We start from the raw sequence: 23,554 nt of genomic DNA on the forward strand, positions 1-23,554 counted from the left end.
TCTGCTCAAAACTTGTCAGTGAACCCCCACTGCTATTGGATGAACGGGAACTGTAGTACCACTTACCTCCTAGGATTACTGTAAAGATTAGTCAGTGCACATCAAACACTTCAAATACAGTAAGTGCAAATAGTTAGTACCGTGTGTTTGCTACTATAATTATGACTCTATAAATAACTAACACATCTTTCAAAGCCCTCTGTCTTTCCTCTGTTCATTTCCCAGACTCCCCCATCCGCATTCCTCTTGCTTGCGTTAAATTTTCTCCAGTTCATTGAAAACACTGACCGTCTCTCACTCCTAGACTTGAGAATTCTGCTCTCCCCGCTCTCCTCTTTTTTTTTTTTTTTTTTTTTTTTTTCTGTTTCATCTTTGTTCCTCCTTCATGTCTCAGCTAAAAAGTCACTCCCTCTAGGAAGTTTTCCTTAACTTCCCAAGCCTGGGCTGGGTGAGGAGCCCCTCCTATGTTTTCTCCCTGCCTTTGTCACACTGGTATGTGTCTGTAAAGGTCTGTTGCTGGGAGCTCCTAGAAGGCAAGACCAGACTATCCTGTGGGACATTGTCTTCCAAGCAGAGTGCCAGCCCCTCGAAGGACAGTTTATACATTTTGTTTAGCTGGATGAATAAATGAGTTGGAATTTGGAGGCGAGATCGGGATGGGAGATAGAGATTAGGGCTCATCAGCACAGGGCGCTTGTGTAAATCAGGAGAGAGATGAGATTATCGGAGGTGAACCTTCCTCATACTCCTTCTCTCCCCTTTACATCACTTATTTTCCTTCTGGAAACTCTTCTCCACAACTCCAAGGCTACCATCCTATTCTACTTCTTTGGCTACTTTATGCTAGACCTTTTCTAGTTTCTTTTCTTGGTTTCTTTTACCCACTCACCTATTTTCCCCCCACAAATTCAACCATCTCTTATTGATTTTGATCTCCACATCCAGCTTCAACTTTGCTCCTGAACTCCTGACCTGTATTTCCAACTGCTCATAAATACTCCAACTGGACCTTTCACAGCTGGCTAAGTGGAACAGGTTATTATTTCTACCTTCATTCCCGGGCCTCAAACTGACCTCTCCTCCACTCCTTCCTAGCTTGGTTAACAGGGTTTCCATGCACAGTCACCCAAACCAAGTCTGATGAGTTTCGGTTCCTCCTCCCTCTTTCCCCACGTCCTTCCTCTTCTAGACCTTGTCATTTCTGATTCTGGAGGTCTTCAGTTTGACTTCTCATTTCATTTTCACTGTCACAGTCCAGCTCTGGCTTTCATGATCTGTTGCCTAGAATATTACAATAGCTTCCTAACTGGCCTGTCTGTCTCCAGGTAATTTTCTAAAATACAAGTCTGATCATGTCACTTTTTCACTGAGATCTTCCAAGGCCACACAGCCTACAGCTTGAAGTCCAAACCCACGACCATGGTGTTCACTGTCTTCACAATCTGGCCCTCACATGTTTTTCTTGCGTCATCTCTTACTAGCATGAGATTCAAAAGAACTCTGTGTACATCCCTACACTGTATTAGAATTAGATGTTGAACTGTCTCTCTGTACTCTCAACACCCTGGTGACAGGACTGGCCCTTACTAATCTGTGTAACTGAACAGCCTAGCAGAGTACCTAAGAACTGAGTGTTTTTTGAATAATTGACTATGGTCACTTCCGAAGGGAGCATCTCACTTAATCCTCCTAATGGGACATCTAGCTCAGTGTCTGATACGCAGAATGCCTTCAACAAAGATCTGAAGGAATTGTGGGCTGATTTTGGAACACAAACCTCCTGAAAGCAGGAACTTTATTTATTTTTAATTGAAGTATATTTGGCATATAACCCTGTATAAATTTAAGGTATACAGCATGTTTAATCTAATACCTTTATATATTGTTATGTGACTGCCACTGTAGGGCTAATGAGAGGCAAGAACATTATTTGATTCACTTGTCTAACCGTACCTGTCACATAGTAGGTAATGAATAAATATTTGTTGAACGAAGGCATGAGTGAATGAATAAATGAAAGTAGCTCCCCGATCCCCTCTTTCCTACGGTATTTACTATCTCAGACTTGATTTCTAGGAGGGCGAAGGTAGTTGGTACTTTGATGGGTGTCACATCCATGCTTTTGTTTGCTAAACTTCTGAATCTTGTACTCAGTCAAAGAAAATTACTCCTGAGGCTAACTTGAATTTAATTTAATTAATGCAAGTTTCTTCTAGTGCTAGTCAAGTCTTTGGACAACCAAAGATTAAGTCTTGTCTCCTATGTGATAAGGTTGATATTAGAAATACAAAAGAGAAATTGGATATCAAACGAACTCAGATAAAGCATTTTGTTTTTGGAGGGTTTCATTTATTTATAAAACAAGGTGTCCCAGTGTTATTAATACAACATTGTAAGTTGACTATACTTTCATTAAAAAAAAAAAAAAAAAAAAAAGATGTACCAGTGTTTCTCAAAGAGGCTTTATACCAAATTCAGGTACATTGTGAGAAATATAGATTTCAAATTAACTGATTTTGACTCAAGTTAACTGAATTTGAATTTCTGGGGGCGGGGCCCAGGCATTTGCACGTTCAGCAAGGCTGACCACTTATCTGGAAACTCCTGTCCGTGGCTTCATGGATGCCACTCTGTTTTATTTCCTGTCCTCCTCTGGTTTTTATAGATCCTTTCTCTTCTCTATATTTCATTGATTACATTTTCCTTAATCACTTTGGAGATTTTCCACCCATAATTTCAACTATGACTTTTAACTGTTGTTCTATTTTTATTTTAATACTCAAGTGTTTCCAAAGTTTATACTGAGTCCTCTGTGTGATCAGCAAAGGCTCCAGGTAATTCTTCTGGACTCTGAAGTTCAAGAGCAGCTTAACTGATAATTTTCTTGGTCCCCTTCTTTCCCTCCAAATCCCATCTGATTCAAAAGGAAAACTGGGTAGGGAGGATGTAGCTCAAGTGGTAGAGCACATGCTTAGCATGTATGAGGTCCTGGGTTCAATCCCCACTACCTCCTGCAAAAATAAATAAACCTAATTACCTCTTCCCCTACCAAAATAAAATAATAAAATAATGTAATAATAAAGAAGGTTTTTTTTTCCAAAAAAAGGAAAACTGAGTGTAGAGAAAAGGACACACATATCAAGGTAAATCATCCAGGGCAGTCAGTTTAGAGCCGGGTGTTTCTTCTGTGGCTGCAGACAATGGCTATGAAGCCTGCTGGTTAAAATTCCAGTAATAAATAAGAAACACATTGCTTACTGATTGATAGATACCCTCTGGGTTTTGATAGACGTTTCTCACTGATGATATTATCTCCTAGAGCTCAGACCCCAGCTGAGGCGCGGGCAGGGCCTGCATAGCGCCTTGCGGTGGGTTAGGCTGAAAGCAACAGAGAAAAAAGAACCAAATGAAACCAAAACCAAAACCGAAACTGGGCAGAATTCTTTTTCTCAAGTCATCTAACTGAGCAGTTGTCTGGTAATGGTCCATTTTAGCTACATAATAGTCCTCTTGGGGGAGCTTTTCATTGGCCTCATCCCAGACCACGTAAATCAGAAACTCCGAGAGAGTTTGAAAATCACTAAGGTGGGTGGGAATGAGGACCCACTGGAACACAGCCATCCCATGCTTCCTGGTGAAGGACATTCAGAGTGGCCAAAAGTTGGCAGATGGAGATATTTGACAGAGTCTATGCCCAGTAGGGAAGGCAAAGACAGGGCATAGGGACAACAGGGATTTCTTCAGGACATGGTACGTGGTCTACTTTGGAGCAGAAAGTGCTCTGTTGGAGTTTTATGAAGTAACCCCAGAACAATACAGTATGTCCAGAAACTGGAAGTTCTGGATGACAGGCTCAGGAGTTAACCTGCTCACTGGGCAAAAGAGCCTCACGGGGATCGGAAGGCCAAGCATCAGATGATGTGGTGGAATGAAACCAGTAGAGACTGGAGGCCAGATGACTAGTTAGGAAGCAACTGTGGTTAATGAGGGCCACGTAAAGGGTGGTGGCAGAGAGATGAAATGAAGTCAGAATGGGCAGAGAGGAGAAGCAGAGACATTTCAGGGGTGAGGCCCAAAGGAGTTGAGTCGATGTTGCAGGGCAGTGGCCTGGAGGAGAGGAAAGGTGTGATCACGAAGATTGTTTCAAATTTGGGACTCAAAACAGGGAGCGGGTGTGTTTACTTCACACAAGGAGACCTGAGGACCTGGGGTTTGGGTGTGTGGAGCTCAAGGTGCAGGGAGGAGACAGAGAGGCCCATAAAGCAGATGATGACTCAGAAGTTGCTGAGAGGGGATCAGAGGTCCTGGCCTCCAGGTCAGACTGAGCCGCCATCTGCCCGGGCGTGATGGCTGGAGCACCTGGCTCCTGTAGAAGTGTTCTACTTGAGTGGATTCCTATTAAACGTTAACTGCATGAACACCATTGATTTAAAAAAAAAAAAAGTGGTATCAGAAAACACTGGATAGAAAGAGTTTTGGAGTCATAGCCAGTTAAATAAGGAACCAAGATTGCTAGCTGGTTAAATAACTAAATAGCTCCTTAAACATTGCTAAAAAGTTACTTAGAAGTTAATTAAATCAATTTTGAAATACCAGCTTTGAGATTCTTCCTATAGACTGGAGGGGATTGTAATTAAACTCAATTACAGTCATGCTAGGTTTCTTCCCCAATGTTTATTTTTCTTCTGGTTATATTTCAGACAATTAATAGTGTCTAATGACTCAAGGTTTTGTGTAATTACCACCAATGATTAGAATCTCTCTCTTATGGAATGTTCTTTTTCACACAGGTACTCTGGAAGTGAAGGGAATTTATGATTATTCATGAAAGTCTCTCTACAGGCTGTAAAAAATTATCAGACTTTAAAATAAATTTATTACGCATTTATGTCTCTATTTGCAACCAGAAAAAAAATGATAAAAATAATTTAGTGCCCTTTAAAAAGTTCCAAATTGTTCCATCTCACACAGAGCCTTTTTTCCTTCAATTTTAGGATGTTTGAGAGAAATGAAAATTAAAATGAGAGATAGATTTTTGTTTTTAATTCCTTTGAATGCTTGGTTTCTAGGCCTCCTTTTCCTCCCTAAGTGTGAAAGCATTTTAGTGAAAGTTTCGTCGCAACTTTGTCAATAATTAATCCTCTCTTTCTTCAAAAAGTCTGACAATGTTACAGTAACAATAACAGGCCATAAAACACTCCCCCTAATTGTGCAAGGCCTCATTCTTCCCTCACAGGGTTCAGGTTGACTGGAATGTGCTGAAGTCACATTCCATCACCTTCCACAGCCAGGAGAACCACACTGGAATCCGAGGGAAATGGATGAGAATCTTTATTTCTGCTCCTAGAAAGGCCTAGGAAGGACTGGAAGAAGGCACAGTAGAAAAGGAAATGAGGCTGGACAGCTAAGGGCACATTAATCGGGGAGGGAGCGGGGAGGACAGTGGGTCAATGTGGAGAAGGAAGGGGCGAATAGAACAGAGACAATCTCCAAGCGTGAGGCCCATTAACATAACTCAGGGAGGATGGCAGAAAAGCAGATCCGAGATCCATCAGGAAGGCCAAAGCCTGGGAATCCCAGGCAGGGGGGAGGAACTCATTTCAGAAGGTAAACATTGTTCATTCAGTGAGGATCTCCCTCCCTCCCTCTCTTATAAGAAAATATAGTTGGAAATGCAAAAGGAAGACATCTTCATTTATCTGGATAGTGGATGATTCAATGGAAACTTAAAAACTAAATCTTGAAATTCTTACTGGGATTTACTTAGGCAATTCTTTAAAATTAAGACAGGATTCTGTAATGAATTAAATTTTTTTTTAATTTTTATTTTTTTTATTGTTTTTGGAGGGGAGGTAATTAAGTTTACTGATTTATTTTTAAAGGAGTTACTGGGGATTGAACCTAGGACCTTATGTATGCTAAGCATGCACTCTACCACTTGAGCTATACCTTCCCCCCAAAACTTCTTTTTTCAATAACTTTTTACTTTGAACTTTTGGTTTTAATTTGCTCTTGAGTAAGGGGGTTGGCTTTGAGAGAGTGAACTCACTGTGATAACTTGCCCCAGTGTTCCCAAAACTTTCTTCTCAACAACTTTCAACATACTATAACATTCACCAGTTTTAAACGTACAATTCAATGATCTTTTATTAATGTACCTGGTTGTTCAACCATCACCAAAATCCGGTTTTAGAACTTGGCCATCCACCCCAGTAAGATCTCAGGTCCCCATTGGCAGTTAATTTCTATTTCTACCCCAGGTCCCAGACAACCACTGATCTACTTCATGTTTCAATAAATTTGACTATTCTGGACATTTCATATAAATGGAATTATCCAATATATGGTCTTTTGTGACTGGCTTCTTTACTTTGCAGTGTTTTTGAGGTTCATCCATGTTGTGTATTTCATCTTTTTATTGCTGACTAGTATTTTATTGTATGGCTGTATCACATTTTGTTCACTTATTCCCCAGCTGATGGACATTTGGATTATTTCCACTTCTTGATCATTATGAATAATGCTGCTGAGAACATTCCAGTGCAAGTCTTTTTTTGTTTGTTTGTTTGTTTTCTTTTGTATACATAAATTTTTTTATTGAAATATAGTCAGTCTACAATGTTGTGTCAATTTCTGGTGTACAGCACAGTGCTTTAGTCATACATGATCCTGTGCAAGTCTTTGTGTGATCATATGCTTTTTTTTTAAGTTATATTCTATTTATAGTTATTATAAAATGTTGGTTGTATTCCCTATGTTGTACAATATATCCTTGTAACTTATTTTATACAACAATTTATACTTCTTAATCCCCTAGGGAAGCCCTTTCCCCTCCCATTGGTAACTACTAGTTGGTTCTCTATATCTGTGATTCTGTTTCTTTTTTGTTATTTTCACTCATTTGTTTTATTTTTTAGATTTCACATATAAGTGATTATCATACAGTGTTTGTCTTTCTGACTTATTTCACTTAGCATAATACCCTCCAAGTCCATCCATGTTGTTGTAAATGGCAAAATTTCATTATTTTTTATGACTGAGTAGTAGTATTCCATCTTGTGTGTGTGTGTGTGTGTGTGTGTGTGTGTGTGTGTGTGTGTGTGTGTACACATCTTCTTTATCCATTCATCTGTTGATGGACACTTAGGTTGCTTCCAAATCTTGGCATACTGTAAATAGTGCTCCAATAAACGTGTGATCTTTTTGATTATCCTTCATTTTATTAATGTGGTATATCACATTGATTGATTTGTGTGTTTGAACCAACCTTGTATTCCTGGAATAAATCCCACTGATCATAGTGGATTTATTTGAGTCCTCTCTCTTTTTCTTGGTAAGTTTAGCTAAAGGTTTGTCTATTTTATTTATCTTCACAAAAAACTAGTTCTTAGTTTTATTGATCTTTTCTATTGTCTTTTTATTCTCTATTTCATCTATTTTCTTTCTTCTATTAATTTTGGTCTTAGTTCTTTTTCTATTCTTTGAGATATAAAATTAGGTTATTTATTTGAGATTTTTCTTTCTTTCTTTTTAAATTAATGTAGGCATTTATTGCTAAGAACATCCCTCTTAGAGCTGCTTTTGTTGCATCTCATAATTTTTGTATTCCCATTTTCATTTGTCTCAAGATATTTTTCTAATTTCTCTTTGGTTTTTTTTTGCTGACCCATTGGTTGTTCAGTAGCATGTTGTTTAATCCCCATGTATTTGTGAATTTTCTAGTTTTCTTCTTGTAATTGAGTTCTAGTTTCATATTATTGTGGTTAGAAAAGATACTTGATATAATTTCAACCTTAAATTTATTAAAACTTTTTTTGTGGCTTAACATAAGATCTATCCTGGGGAATGTTCCATGTCAATTTGAGAAGAATGTATATTCTGCTGCTGATGGATGGAATGTTCTATAAATTTCCATTTAGTCCATCTGGCCTCACATGTAGTTTAAGCCTAATGTTTCCTTTTTAATTTTCTTTTGTTGTTGTTTTTTTTGGCGGGGGGGGGATTTGGTTTATTTGTTTGTTTATTTTAATGGAAGTACTGGGGATTGAAAGCAAGCCCCCGTGCATGCTAAACATGTACTCTGCCACTGAGCTATACCCTCCCCCTTCTTAATCTTCTATCTGGATGATCTATTCATTGTTGAAATGGGGCATTGAAGTTCCCTACTATTATGTTGCTGTCTTTCTCCCTTTAGGTTTGTTAGCATTTGCTTTATATACTTAGGTGCTACTATGTTGAGTGCACAAATATTTACAAATATTATATCCTCCTGTTGGATTGAACCCTTTACCACTCCTTCAGCTTTTGCTTGTCTGGAAAATCCTTTATCTCTCCTTCATCTTTGAAGGAAAACTGTTGGATAAGTATTCTTGGCTGGCAGTGTTTTCTTTCACTATTTTGAATATGTCATGTCTCTTGCTTCTTGCCTGCAAAATTTCTGCTGAAAAATCTGCTGATAGTTTTATAGGGGTTCCCTTGTATATAACGTTGTTTTCTCTTGTGGCTTTTAAGATTCTCTCCTTGTCTATAATTACATTTTAAAAAGTTAAAATGTGTCTCAATGTGGCTATCTATCTTTTAAATTACAGCCTTTCTGGTGGGTGTGAAGTGATATTTCATGTGGTTTTAATTCACATTTCCCCAATGATTAGTGATGTTAAGCATTTTTTCATGAACTTATTAGTTATTCATGTATCTTTTTTCAGTAAAACATATTCAAGTATTTTGCCCATTTTAAAATTGGATTGTTTGCCTTCTTACTATTGAACTGTAAGAGTTATTTATACATGCTTGATGCAGATTCTTTATCAGATATATGATTGCATGTATTTTCTCACTTATCTTTCCATTTTCTTAATAGTGTCTTTTAAAACACCAAAGTTTTTAATTTGGATGAAGTCCAGTTTATCTGTGTTTTCTTTAATGTACTGGGCTTTTGGTGTTGTATCTAAGAAATCTTCGCCCATGTTCACAAAGATATTTTCTCATGTTTTCCTCTAAAAGTTTTATAGTCTTCACACTTACATTTAGGTCTCTAATCTCTATTTGCTAATTTTTTTGGTTATGGTAAGGGCCTAAATTCATCTTTTTGCATCCAATTACTTTTAAAGAAAAGAATTTAGAAAAATAAACATTTTTCTTCATAATATAGTTGTGATTTGTGACTTTTTTTCTTTAACATACTTAAGACTACCTGATATTTTCACATTTATTTATTTTTTATTTCTCTTTTATCTGTCTCCTCCTTTAGGACAATTGCTAGAGACAAAAAGTGGCTTTATCTGTGTTTTCCACTGCTATATCCTTAATGCCTTGCAAATGTTAGGTACTCAATAAATATCTGATGACTGAGTAAATGAATGAGTGAAAGGCTAAGGTCGTCAATCAGTCAGAAAAAACAAAAACGACTTTTATTGCCCCAGTAGTTGGAGGAGGAGTATGGAGTGAAGATTCTAGAGCAGGAACCAGCAGGCAGTGAGCACTGGACTAGGAGGCGAGGACTTCCCTTAGGTTTTGGGTTTCCTTCAAGTCTGCTCTGATCCAGACCCATGCCCACAGCTGTGAATGTGCCAACAAAGTGCCTTCTGCTCTCCCCACCCCCAAGTATGGCTTTTGAGGGGCATTTAATGTTGTCCTTAAAGGCATAAGCTTTATATTGGATATTATTCATTTATTCAACAAGTATATTTGTGTCCCTGGCCATGTACCAGGCATTCTGCTAGGATTTGGGGATGCCATGGTAGACAAAGCAGGTGCTCAACCTGCCCTTATGAAGTGGTCACCTCCCAAGCACTTACTAACTAGCGTGTGAACTTATATGAGTATCACGTTAATGTCTCTGAGCCTGTTTCCTCGTTTATAAACTAAGGATTGTAAAGAAGCTACCTTATTCGATTTTGACAAGTATTAAGTCACTCTATAAAGCCCAACAACTCCTCTGGCACACCACAAGTGTTCAAGAGAGTATTATAATTCAGTTGTTCAGCCTATCAGTTAGGACAGAATTATTCTGTATTACTGAGTCTCAGCTTCCATTTAGTATATTATTAATGGCTCTCCCTACCATGGGATGATGCACCATCAAGGGACAGAAAATTAATATTTCTTTTTGAAAACATTTGAACTTATTTGTTATAAAGGCAATACATGCAGTAGAGTAGAAAACACATTCAAATAATGTAGAAGTGTATACAATGAAAAGCAGAACCTCCCCTTCCACACACACACAACCCATTCCTCAGAGGTAATCACTGTGAACAATTCTTTGTTTCCCCTTCCAGAAAAATCTCATGCCTGTAAAAGCACATATATACACATTCTTAGAAAACAAACAGTAAGTGGAATCAGATACTACAATTGGTTCTCATTAAGCACTCTTACTTCATAGTGGGTCCAGGAGAGTTTTCCAGGAGCAGCATATAGTGTTCTTATTCAGAGTGAGTATTTCTTACTATTCTCAACAAAAATTTTTCAGAAAAAGAGCTCTTTTAAGCTTTCTGAAAAAGTCTGTGGGTTACACCCCCTTCCTTCTCCACCCCCACACTCCCCAGTCTCAGCCCCAGTAGCTTCTCACAGTCAGAGACTGGCACCTGCCCACCCACACTTTCTTGGCCTGTGGCTGGCTGTGGTCAAACTGGCAGCAGAGAGTGGGGGTGGGGGTGCGGGTAGCAAAGAAGGAAGAGAAAACAAATTTTCCATGAGTAGTTGAGAAAAAGCACAGACGTAAAATCAAATCGTCTTAAGGCACCAGCACCCCAAAGTGTTTCATTACATGTATTTAAAGAAAGGTATCATGAAGAATATTCTAGAAGGGTTTAAAATTCAATGGGTAGATAGATGAACACCAGGATCTTAAAACAGTAGCAACAGCTGCATAATCTGTGATGGGGTGGTGAGAAAGGACTTGGGGTCCCTGTGGGCAAACCAGTTCCCTAGAAGTGTAGGAGAGAGAGAGAGAGAGAGAGAGAGAGAGAGAGAGAGAGAGAGATCTCTTCAGAGAAGTGAAACAGCAAGATAGCAAAATTGGGCCCAGTGCCCAGCGAAGGACAGGGAACTCTCCACCCTCCTCACTGAAAACTCAACTTCACTTCCTCCACTTCCCACCTGCCTATTCCCTCTCCCTGCTCACTGCTCTTAGCCCCATTACTTCACTTCACTTCTGTGAGGGGCTTTGCTAGGCCTCAACCCCCAGCCAAGACTCTGGATGATTGATGTCTCCCCCTGACCACAAATGTTTCTCAGTGGTTTGATGCTAAATCAAATCAAATCTGCTGTAGAAATTCTGATCATCTTGGGGGAATGTAGAAATAGATCTCTTTCTTTTTGCTTCTCATTTAATCTCAGTTCTCTGAATTATTTCTACCTCTACCTGGGCTAGAAAATAAGGGTATAGAAAGGTTTAGAGCTTCTAAAGTAGGCTGTTAGAGGGGCCAGTGCCTCAGCTTATGGGCCTGGCTCAGAGCCTGCACCCAAGAAAGCAAAATGTGAGGTTTGCCTAGACATAAAGCTTTTACCATTTCTAAGCAGGGGAAGCTTGGGCCAAGATTATATTGGGTAGGTAATAAAATTAAGGGCAATAAAACCAGATAAACCACCTATTTAACAGTAATTTATGGGCAAAGCCATTCCCACAAGGAGAGCTAAGATGGAGAACTCCAAGGGCCTGTGTCAAGTTCTTTCAAGTAGCCTCCTATGCAAAGGGAACATTTTTTTCAGGGGTCCTGTCTTGGCTGAGAGGGCATAAGTGCATTTGTCCAATACTCACTGAAAGTAAGTAGCAACTCAGAGGGGAGTCCCCAGAATTTGGAGCCCTCTCACCCTCATGCTACAAATGATCACCACTGAGCTGCTCAACTTCTCAGAACCTTTTTATAAGCCATGGAATCAAGAAAGTAGAAGTCCACACATGCACTCCAGTGTTCACTGCAGCACTGTTTACAATAGCCAAGGTGTAAAAGCAACCTAAGTGTCCACCGACAGATGACTGGATAAAGAAGATATGGTGTGTGTGTGTGTCTCTGGGTGTGTGTGTGTGTGGTGTGTGTGTAATGGAATATCACTCAGCCATAAAAATAAATGAAATCTTGCAATTTGTGACAAAATGGACGTATCCTAGACAGTATTATGCTAAGTGAAATAAGCCAGACAGAAAAATACAAATACCATATGAGCTCACTTATTTGTAGAGTCTAAAAAACAAAGTAAAAAAACAAACAAAAAATGAAAATAGACATATAGATATGGAGAACAAATAAATGGTTGCCAGGGAAGAGGGGGTGGGGGTGAGAGGGGTAAAATAGGTGAAGGGGATTTAGAGATACAAATTTCTAGTCATAAAATAAATAAACTACAGGGATGTAATATACAGTATCAGGAACATGGCCAATAATATTGTAATAACTTTGTATGGGGACAGATGGTTATTAGACTTACCACAGTGATCATTTCATAATGAATGCAAATGTCAAATCACTATGTATTACACTTGAAACTAGCATAACGTTGTGCGTCAACTATGTTTCAATTTTAAAAAATTAAATTAAAAAAAAAAGAGAGCAGAGGTCCAGAACCAATCTGTCTAGACAACTGTTGATTGATTTGCACATTAAAAATCAAACTTATTCTGTAAAGATGGAGTTATTTTCATAACCATACACATCATGGTGATATCATGCTACATTTAAGGGGTTAATTCAGAAGGAAAAATATGAAAGATTGGTCAGATTCTCAGAAGTGCCTGACACACACACACCTACATGTACATAAGGTGAAATAACTAAATTAAGGTTTACTTCTAAATAGCTTTTACTTTCGTAAGCATTAGCAAAAATTTTCTATACATAAATGTTAGCTCTTCTCAATTTTATTTCTGCATAGTACAAAATTCAAATATCATTCGGTGTTTAGGTCTCTAAATATTAAGTATCTTCCTAATGCTTCTAAGGTGTACTTTCTACCTAGAAGAGGCACAGAAGATTCGGTGACTGCATAATTCTTTGGGGTCTGAGTTGTGGTCTTGTGGGCACGCAGCCCTTTAGGACCCAGCGAGCTGGTGAACCATTGGCTCATGAAACACTGCCAGAAATGGCCTTTTTCCAGACCCTGGGGCAAGTTCAGCCAGCCACAGGGAATCATCCAGGCCAGGAAGGACTCATCAAAAGTATAAATGCCTGCCTCTGTCAGAATCCTAGGAGTCTGGGAATTACTCTCGATACCTCCCGTTTTCCTTTCTCCTATATCCAATCACCTGCCAACATCTCTCAATTGGTTTCACCTCCTAAATGCCTCTCCAGTCTGTCCACTCTTCTTTAACTCCACTGCCTCTTTCCTGGCCAAACTGGCTAGATTATTACAAAATCTTTCCAAGTGGGCTAAATCCATCCCCTTTTGTCCCCTTCTAATCAAGTCCCTACACTATGGCCAGGTGGATTTAAAAAAAACAAGCCTATACTTCATCGGTCCTTTCTTTCCTTAACAGTTTCCTCTTCTAAAAATAAATTAAACAAACAGTTTCTGTGGGCTTCCCTTTTGCTCTTAGATTGATGATCAAAGCCCACATCAGGGCTTAGAGGCCGTGAATGGGCTGCCCTTTCTAAGCCTTGTCTCCTCCTGTACCTCACGTCACTATTCCCCCATTCTTTCCACTGCCCTGACCTCCTCGGGGCTCCTCACAGCTCAGGAGATTTGGAGACAGGGAAGATCCAGGTACCTGAATTTCCCCAAAGCTCCTTGGGTGGTTCTGAACCACTACTGTGGTTGAAAGCAACTAGACTAAAGATGGAGCCAACTGGAAACTTGCATCATGATAAGTTTGTACCTGTTAGCATGAGGGTTTGACTGGGGTTTACACAGCAGGCCAGGAAAATTCTGAAAGTGGTAAGTCACTAGGCTGACTTAAGAGGAGGTCACCACTGTTGCTTCTGCTACCCCAAAAGGGTTTAAAAAGTGAGTTCCACACAATCCACTGGGTAGATGTTTTTTCACTTTCTAGAAAACCTAAACCTAGCTGAAATATGCAATTCTGAGACTGAGGATGCATTCACAAAAGCTCTGAAATGTTGTCTTAGACGAAGCAGATGGTTCCTGCCCAACAAAAACTCAGCTGGGAATGTGTTTCTCTGACCTTCATGTTTGGAGATTCCACTTAATCCTGTTATATCAGAGCCTGTTAAGTGGATGTGGATATGCTCTAAGTCCAGTCGTGTTGTTCCAGAAACTAGACCACTAGGAAAGGCAAAGCCTCATCAAACTGAGCATTGCCCTCCTCTTCCAGCTCCATTATAGGAAGAGTCCAATGCGTTGTCAAGTCTGCTTTTCTGCAGCTCTCTTGTGAATTGCATTTGGAAAGCAGGATTGAATTTGTTTGTCCGTGCTATTTATAGCGCCCACTGAGTCCTCAGCCAGCTGTGGGAGGATGTGACTGTGTTTAGATTCCCATCCAAGTCGTATGTGACAGTCTCTGGCACCCATTCAACAGCTGCAGTCATTACTTGAGAGTCAGCACAAAGGGAAATCAATCAACGTTTAATGTCAGGACATCACACCTTCTCTAACATTTTTTTGGATATGAATGAGGCAGTAACTACATACTTGATCTTACTGCTCTGCAGTCAGATGACTACTTTGGCGAAAGATACTATCTCTAACATCAACACATTTTATTTAATTAAAAAAAAAAGCTCTCCAGGTTAGACAAAAATAGCTTCTTAGAAAATGATGATTTTATGTAAGTAATATGGGCAAAAGTTCTCAAAGTCAAAATGTTCAAATAACAAATGACATTTGTTCAAATGACAAATCCTACTCCTACATCTGTACTTCAGTCACCCAAGTTGCTTCCCTGCCGACAAATACAGTAACCAGGTTTTTATTTATCTGTCCAGAGATGTCTTATGCATTTGATCATGTATACACACACACACACACACACACACACACACACTGCTGTACATTTTGCTTTCTTCTTTTTATAGTATATGCTAATTTCTCCAAGTCAATACATAGAGATGGGCCTAGTTTCACTGTTAATAACTTTTTCATGCAATAATTTTTTGAGTGCCCAGTGAACCCTTCTCTACCATGAAGACCTTTTGTGGCTTCTCAGTGCTCAGGTGTGACCCAGAAAGGCCTCCACAACCATCTCAGTTGGCAACTATTCTTTAACCTGTGTTCTCCATTCCAATTAGACTGATCTCCCGTGGTTCCTGAATGGACTTCTAATCCCTGCTCTCTCATTAACTCACTGTCTGGCTACAGACTAGTGATCTCACTCTCCTGGCCCTTGGTCTTCTCCTCCCTGAATTAGGGGTGGTGCAGGGAGGGGAAGGGGATGGACCCATTTCTAAGGTTCTTTTCAGCTCTCATGTTCTGTGAATCTGTGACTGGATGAGGTCAAAGGGCCTTTCCAAGTCTACACTTTGATCAGCAATTTAAGTTGTCAAGGCTTTGGTCTTGTTTCCTCAATCGTCTATAAGCTCTTTAAGGACAAGACAATCTCTTTTTACAGTATCCCCAAAAATGTCCTGCTAGAGTAGTTGCTCCAGAAATGGTTGATTTGATTTTCTGGGTTACTGCTTAAAGTGCTGTGCATTAATAATTGCACCAGTCCCATTACTGGAAATAGGTCAGTTAACCCAGTTTCTTTCTTTTAGGACAAATGATAAGAATTATAATGCTTGTGCTCTATCAGAACAGTTGAGAACAATTCTTATTTGGGCATTAGGTCCTCAATGATACATCTAACGTATGCAAACTATGCATTCCTGACATTATATATATGTATATATCAGTTTGAAAGGTAAAAGCATAGAGTTTTAGAAATAAAGAGGACATTGGGGATGACAAAAGTCACACTTTTTATTTTATAGATGTGGAAAACCGAGGCCTTGGATTTAAGATATCTGTCTACAGATTGTGACTCATCTGGGGATTGATAGGTAGAACTGGGGTTATAATCTGGGTCTCCTGACTCTTATTCTAGAGAGAAAAAGGAGAAACAGAACCTTTACAGAGCGTTCATTATAGGCTGTCATTAACTGGAACTTGCCGCTCCATGAAACTACATTCATGTGGGTTATTATGGTTTGTATTTTACTTCACTTCCTCCTCTGAAAAATCAGATGAATAAACCTACTTACCTTACAAGGTGGTTGAAGGACTACATGAGATGCCTGTAGAGTTTACAGAAAGCCCCAGACACATAAATGTTACCTATGACCATTACTTAAAGATCTTCACAATGAAAGGTCATTTTGTAATATGATTTCCCCTTTAGTCCTGATTTTTTTTAGGGAAGAGGCAGTTGGATTCAAAAATCAGGTTTTATTAAAGGAAGGCACACTTCTCTATTACCCTAATGAATGACTCAGCCACTTGTTAACTCACCCTTTATATTAAAATGGGAGACTTATCCCTGGCTTTTGTCCATCTTTCAGTGACTGCAATGATTATGAACATTTCATCCATGCATACAGGTCTTCATGAATTTTGCCAAATCTACATACCACCTCTATTATTATTTACTTATTGTTTTTATTTAAATTGACTAACTTTTAATTTAAATAACTGATGTATAGTTATATTAAAATATTTAAATAAAAAGGTTTGTTCATATATGACTTAGGCAACACTGATTATGGTGAGATGCATTGAGTTGAAGGATCAGAAGACTTGGGTTCAAATTCTAGCTTTGCTCTTTGTTGGTCATGTAATTTTGAGCAATTGGTTTCACTTTGCTTATGGAATGATAACCACGATATATAATTCACAATGTTGTGATAAACAGGATCAGGTATGTGATAGCACTTTGAAAAATTTGACTCAATGTCCATTATTAGTTATTGTTAAAGGGAAAACTCATGTGTTGGGAGAAGAAAGTGGTACTGTTTCAGTAGTGGACAATTTATTCAGAAGAGTCGGGGGATGTATGAAACATCAACGTTTTAAAGAATGGCTATAGAACAATGTAGTATTAGATGGGCTGAAAATGGCAAAAAAGTTAACAAAAATACTGCAGAAGGACAGGGGCAAAATCCACTTAAATTCACTTTGATAAAAATAACTTTTTAGCTGTATATTATAACTCAATTTTAAAAAATTGGAGTAGAGTTGATTTACAATGTGTTAGTTTCTGGTATACAGCATAGTGATTCAGTTATATATATGTATATTTATATATAATTTTTCATATCCTTTTTCATTATAGGTTATTATAAGCTATTGAATATAATTCCTTGTGCTATATAGTAGGACCTTATTATTTATCTATCTTATATATAGTAATTTGTATCTGCTAACCCCAAATTCCTAATTTATCCCTCCCTCCCTGCCTTTCCCCTTTGGTAACCATAAGTGTGTCTTCTATGTCTGTGAGTTTGTTTCTATTTAGTAAATAAGTTCATTTGTATTATTTTTTAGATTCCACAAATAAGTGACAACATATGATATTTGTCTCTGTCTGACTTACTTCACTTAGTATGATCATCTGTTGCTGCAAGAGACAATTAAGAGATTCTTAATACACGCCTAACAGGAAATTGTGGCAAGTTTATGTGAAGCTTTAAAAAATATAACTTCAAGTGTCAAAACTTAGTCATATATATAATGAATAAAAGATATCTTAACAGTAATTAATGTTTTCTATAATCCATTGCAATTATTAACTTTCTAAGACTAATATAATTTCCTTACTTGATCTCTAGAGCATAACGTAAACCATCTCAAGGCTCTTGAATACTTATTACTTAATTGCAAAGTATAGGAATCTTCAAGACTACGAGCTCCCCAGACTCAAACCATGCTGACTTTAATAAAAAGCTCTTCGAAATTGGATTCCAACCCTTTTCCACTCTCTTCACTTCCTTGACCACCTGCTGTCCCCTCCGTTGCTCACTGGTGACCTTGCCTTCAGCCCCATAAAGAAACCAGAGGGATCTGACTGGACCACAGTCAATTTCCTGTCCCCAAACCTCCACAGCAACACTGTCTTCCTGTTCTCCCTGAACTTCCTCTCTGGGTCTGAAGCATCCTATTCCTCATAGGAAACTTGTGCTGTCTGTGCCTTCTGCTCTCTCTGTGACTCTTCCCTCTTCCTCGCTGCAGCTTTTTCTCAACAGCATTAAACACTTTCAGCCCTTCCTCTGTCCACAGGTTCCCACGCAGCTCTGCTTTGACTCTCTGCCCCTTACATCAGATGTGCACAGCTAACTCTCTCCCTCATGTCCTACTGTCCCCTTTGGCATTCCTTACCTCCCCATAGTCCCTTTTTCTCTAAGAATAGTGTTTTTCCCCCAAAGTTTAATCCACAGGAATTTTTATACTATTATATAAGCAGAGTGATAAAATAAATCAATATAATCTTGCTGTAGTGCCAGATAAATTGTAGTGCTGCATAGATTGTCTACATGCTCCCATTTCCCCTTGTGTGACTTTTTAAAATTTAAAACAAAATTTTAATTCATTTTTATTTTGTAAGGAGGTTATTTATTATTTATTTATTTTAATGGAGGTACTAGGGATTGAACCCAGGACCTCGTGCAGGCTAAGCACACACTCTACCACTGAGCTATACCCTCCCCCCTCCCCTTATGTGACCTTTTTTGCACATGAGGAGGTTTCTTGTTGTCATAGCAGCACACTGACTCTTTGATCTACTCTGGGAATAAAGCAGAGCCGGCTACAAAAATAACTGGTCTGGGATCCAGAAGCCTTTCACTTTCTCCCTGAGAGTTTATTGCCTTCACTTATCTGAGTATATTCTTAGGAAGACAGATGAAGACTTCTGTGTTGCTAAATCCAATGTATTTTTTTTTAATTGAAGTCTAGTCAGTTACAATGTGTCAGTCTCTGGTGTACAGCACAATGTCCCCGTCATACATATACATATATTCATTTTCATATTCTTTTTCATTAAAGGTTATTGCAAGATAGTGAATATAGTCCCCTGTGTAAATCCAATGCACTCTTAAATCTAGACTTGAATCTCAACTTCCGAGTGGTGTTCGATGCAGCTGATCACCCCTTCGTGACACCTTCTCTTTCCTTGGTTGTGTGATGGTCTGTCCTCCTGATGACCTGTCCACCTTGGCTGTTCCTTCTCAGTTTTCCTGGTGGCTTCTTCTACTGTTCACTCTGCCATGGGCTCCTAAGGGCTCCCTGCTGAGTTCCTCTGCTCTTGTCACTCTACAAACTCTCCTAGGTGATCTCACTCACTCTCGAGACTCCCATTACCATCTTCACACTGGGGATTCTCAAATTCATTTCTCCAGTAAGATCTTCCCCAGAATTTCATGTCTGTCTTTCTAGTGGTCAACTGATATGTCCACAAGATGTTTCATAATAGCCATGCCAAACTTACTATTTTCTAAAACAGAATTCATCTTTCTACTGCCAAATTTTTATCTTCCCCTGTATTCTCTAACCTAGTAAAAGCCACCACCATCCACTCAGTTGCTTAGGCCGGAAACTTAGGAGTCATTGTTAATTTATCCTTGATTTACCTCTTCCTTACCATGCTCCCTTCTCCCCATCAATTAATCACCAAGACTTGTCCATTGTCTCTCCTACACACTTCTTTAATCCATTTACCTCCCTAAATTGTCACTGTCATCACACGAAGTCCAAGGGACCATCATCTTTCAACTGGATTCTGTGACAATCTCTTACCTTCCCCAAAGCACACGTGATTGTGTCACTCTCTTGACACTCTCTAATGGTTTCCTATTGCCTTTAGGATAAAAGTCCAAATCCTTAAGGCTTACAAGACTCTGTGTGATCTTCCTTCCACCTAGTTGTAGATGTTCATCGTGTGTCATTCTGTTTCTCACTCTTTCCATTCCCAAACTGGCCTCTTGAGTTTTTTTGCAATGAGGATCCATACCACTTCTTCCCCTGGGACTTTGCCTGGAATACATTAGCCTAATTTTCAGGCCCCCTACTGCTCTCCCTCCTCTGTCACCCACAACAAGTCTCCAGAACTCCCCCAACCCCAACTTGAATATACTTATCATATTCTTTGGGTCTTGGTATAAATATCCCATCTTCAAAAAAGTCTTTGTGAACCCTCCAGACCCTTACATAAGTTTGTCCTCTTTTTCAACATTGTCGTAATTACATTTGCGTAAGTTTTCCATGTCTTTCCAGCTGCTAATCTGTACCTTCCATGAGGGCAGTGAACTTGCAATGTGCCTGACCCATAGTAACTATAAAAGAAATATTTGATGAAGGAATAATTTATTTTTCAGAAATCCTTTACTTCTTGCTGTTGACTTATTTAAGATTTATTTATAGCAATAGATCTGAGCAACTTCTTTCACTCTTCAGACTGCAATAATTGGAAGTATGAAGATTAAACCAATAACTTCTGAAAAATAATGTGTAAATAAATTGAAGGCTTAAGAAAAAAAATCCATTCTTTTCCCCTAGTTCTTTCTATCTTTATGTGGAGAAGGTTTCATCTGCGAAGAAGGAAAAGCATTTCCAAAATGAGAAAACCTTCTACTTTGGGCATCATCATGGAACTGATAATACCGGTAACTGTCACTGATCACATATGTGCTGCTTTTCAGGGATGGTCCTCAGGGCAGAGTGTATTAATTAACTTAAAACTACTCGATGAGATGGTTACTATTTTCACTCTTGCGTTGGAGCGTGATGGCATCACTTTGTCTATTGCTCAGAGGGAAGCATGAAGGAACACTTTCCATCTGTTGCTGACACTCCTCTTAATTAGGTCATATTTTACAGTTACACTAGATTCTGATAATGACCAGGATTCTTTCCTGGCTGCCGCAGAAAGATCGCGGGCCACGCTGCCAGAGGACTGCCTCCCTGTCATGTGTTGCCTCTTGCACCACAGATTCTTCCCCGGTGGATTTGGCTCCATCCTCTCTCCTTACTGCCAGAGGAATCTATCTAGTCATGCATTGCCCTTGAGGCCACAGTAGCTAGCCCTTGTGATGTTTTTAAACACTGTGGTTCCTAAACAGTGTTCAGAAAAGGGAATTCTGCTGGAGGGAGGGACAGGGGGGCAGCTTGGCTCCTATCCAAAGAGTCATCTGGAAAGGTAGGGATGGGAAGCAGTGAGGGTGAAAGGGGAGCTGGAGAGTAACGTATCTCACTTCATTCATTCATCCATCCATCCATTTAGTCATTAAATCTGTTCCACAAATATTTAAGGCTTTTCTGCCATGTGCCAAGTTGCGTATTAGGTACTGGGGATGTCACAGTGAAGGAGAGATTTCTATCTTCAAGGAGCTTATAATCTAGTTGCCAAAACAGATACGTGAATATAGCACATACTATTGAAGGAGCATAATAAAGGTGTGTCGTAAGGTTAGTGCTTGTGGTGGTGAGAGCCATAAACCCAATTTAAAAATTGATTGGGGGAAGTGTTAACATTTATAGGTTTAAGGAAAAGCACTGGAATAATGAAACTCTGAGAAGGGCAGGGCTGCGGCAAGGGCTCAGATCCAACTAGACCCAGGCACTTGAACGTCCCCGGGAACCTCGCTCCTCCTGCTCCACATGTAGGCTGTTTCTTCTCTTGCTGCAGACCTGCTCTTCTCACAGGTCAAGAAGCAAGGCCTCCATCCATTCTAAGCCTCATATGAACTCAGGGTCTGACTCATAGGGAACTGGTTCTTGTTTTTCAGTTATACTCTAAAAAACCTCAGAGAAGGACTCAAATTGACTCAGTTTGGGTCACATGCCTACCTGTAGATCAGGGACTCTCAACTGTAAGTGGTTTTGCCCCTGAAGGGATATTAGGCAACGTGTAGAGGTATAGTCCACTGTCATGACTAGTGGGGTGGAGAGGATGCTGTTGGTATCTAGTGGAAACAGATAGGATGTTGAGAGGCTGATAAACTTCCTATAATGTATAGGACAGCCCTCCACAACAAAGAACTCTCTAGTACAAAATGTCAATGGTGTTAATGTTGAGAAACCCCAATCAACCATGGTCGGGGGAAGGGTCAAGTGGGGTGTCAAAGGTTCTCTCAAAGAAGTGAGGTATTGGATGACACCTAATGGATGGGCAGGAGGTATCCAGGCAGAGAGGGGCCAGAGAAAGATGATCCATGGGAGGTACGTGAGTCAAGAGCCAGTACTGCCCAAAACAGATTCCCATAAGCAGCACTAGAAACTCCCCCTCCCATTACTTCCTTGTAAAATATCGTGAACCCATGGAAGGGCCATGGAGCGGAGTGTCTGAGGCTGCAATGTATCATTATTCTGCAAAGCAATTTATCAAGCACGACTCATAGGTCTTATACATTTCCTCCACTGTACTAAGCTTTTTCTCAAAGGCTAGTGTCTCATCTGAGATTTATTTCTCTTTATCAGGAAATTGTTCTGGTCAGGAGTTAAAACACATCCATGGATAAGATCTAGCAGTCAGAAGCATTGGCTCTGAAATCAAGCACACCTGGCTTTGAATTCAGGTCCTATCTCTGCCTATGGGTTGGGTGTCCACGGCCACAGCCACTGCCACGGTTCCTTCCACAAGAGGAGCCTGTCAGTGCCAGGGAAAGGCAGAAATGAGGCCACATGAGGGAAGGAGAAGGAACCTAGATCTTTTAGGATGAAAAAAAAAATGGGGTAAAGAGAAAAGAGGAAGGTATTCTAGGTGGAGAAAAAGCATGTGCCAAGGCGTGGAATTGTACGTGTGGGAAGTGGGACATGAGAAGATGAAGCTGACTTGAGGAACAAGGAGGAGTTTCATTCTGGACACACAAATGAGCACTTCCTGTTGAAGATCTAAGCGGAGTTGCTCAGAGCATAGTCAGGGTGACAGGCAGGATTCAAATTCAGGTGAGAGCTAAGAGCTGGAGATATATATATACACAAGAAAGAACTGTTCCTTGATGTAAAGCACTGAGAGAAAAAGAAAAAAGAAAAGAAATGTTTGTTGGAAGGAAGGGAAAAAATAAAGAGAAAGGGAAAATGGGAAGGGAAAAAGAAAAGAGATGAGTATGTGAATAAAGAGAGAAAAGAATAAAATCAGGACGATGTGCATCATGGAAGCTCGGGGAGGAGAGAATTTAATTTGAAGGAGGAGTTGTCAGTCATGCCAAATACTGCAAAGAGGCCAAAGGGGATTAGAGCTGTTACAGAGATCACTGAACACAGACAACAACTTAAGATGTGTATTTCTAGCTGGAGGGTGGAGGCAGACATCCAATGCAGGGAGTCCCGGACTGACTGTGGGTAAGTACTTGGAGACAGCTAGTGTGCAATGGCTTTTTACAAATTTGGATGCGAGACAAAGATGCCCGCTGTTATTGCTATTATTTCACATTGATTTGAAACTTCTAACCCAATGCATTTATTGCAAGAGAAAGAAAGAGAGATAATAATTGAAAATAAGTTAGCAAAACACATTCACTATCTGTAGGTTGTATTACATTTTACCTATGGTGCCTCAAAGATGCACATTAAAAAAACTAGTAAACTTAAAAAGGACTTATTAAGGCTAATACATTGGCTCACAAGGTGACTAATTACAAAGTAAATATACGGCCACTGGTTAATTAAAAAAAAATCCAGTTTATAGGAG

The sequence above is a fragment of the Camelus dromedarius genome, chromosome 30 (genome assembly GCF_036321535.1).
Source record: "Camelus dromedarius isolate mCamDro1 chromosome 30, mCamDro1.pat, whole genome shotgun sequence".
Lineage (NCBI taxonomy): Eukaryota > Metazoa > Chordata > Mammalia > Artiodactyla > Camelidae > Camelus > Camelus dromedarius.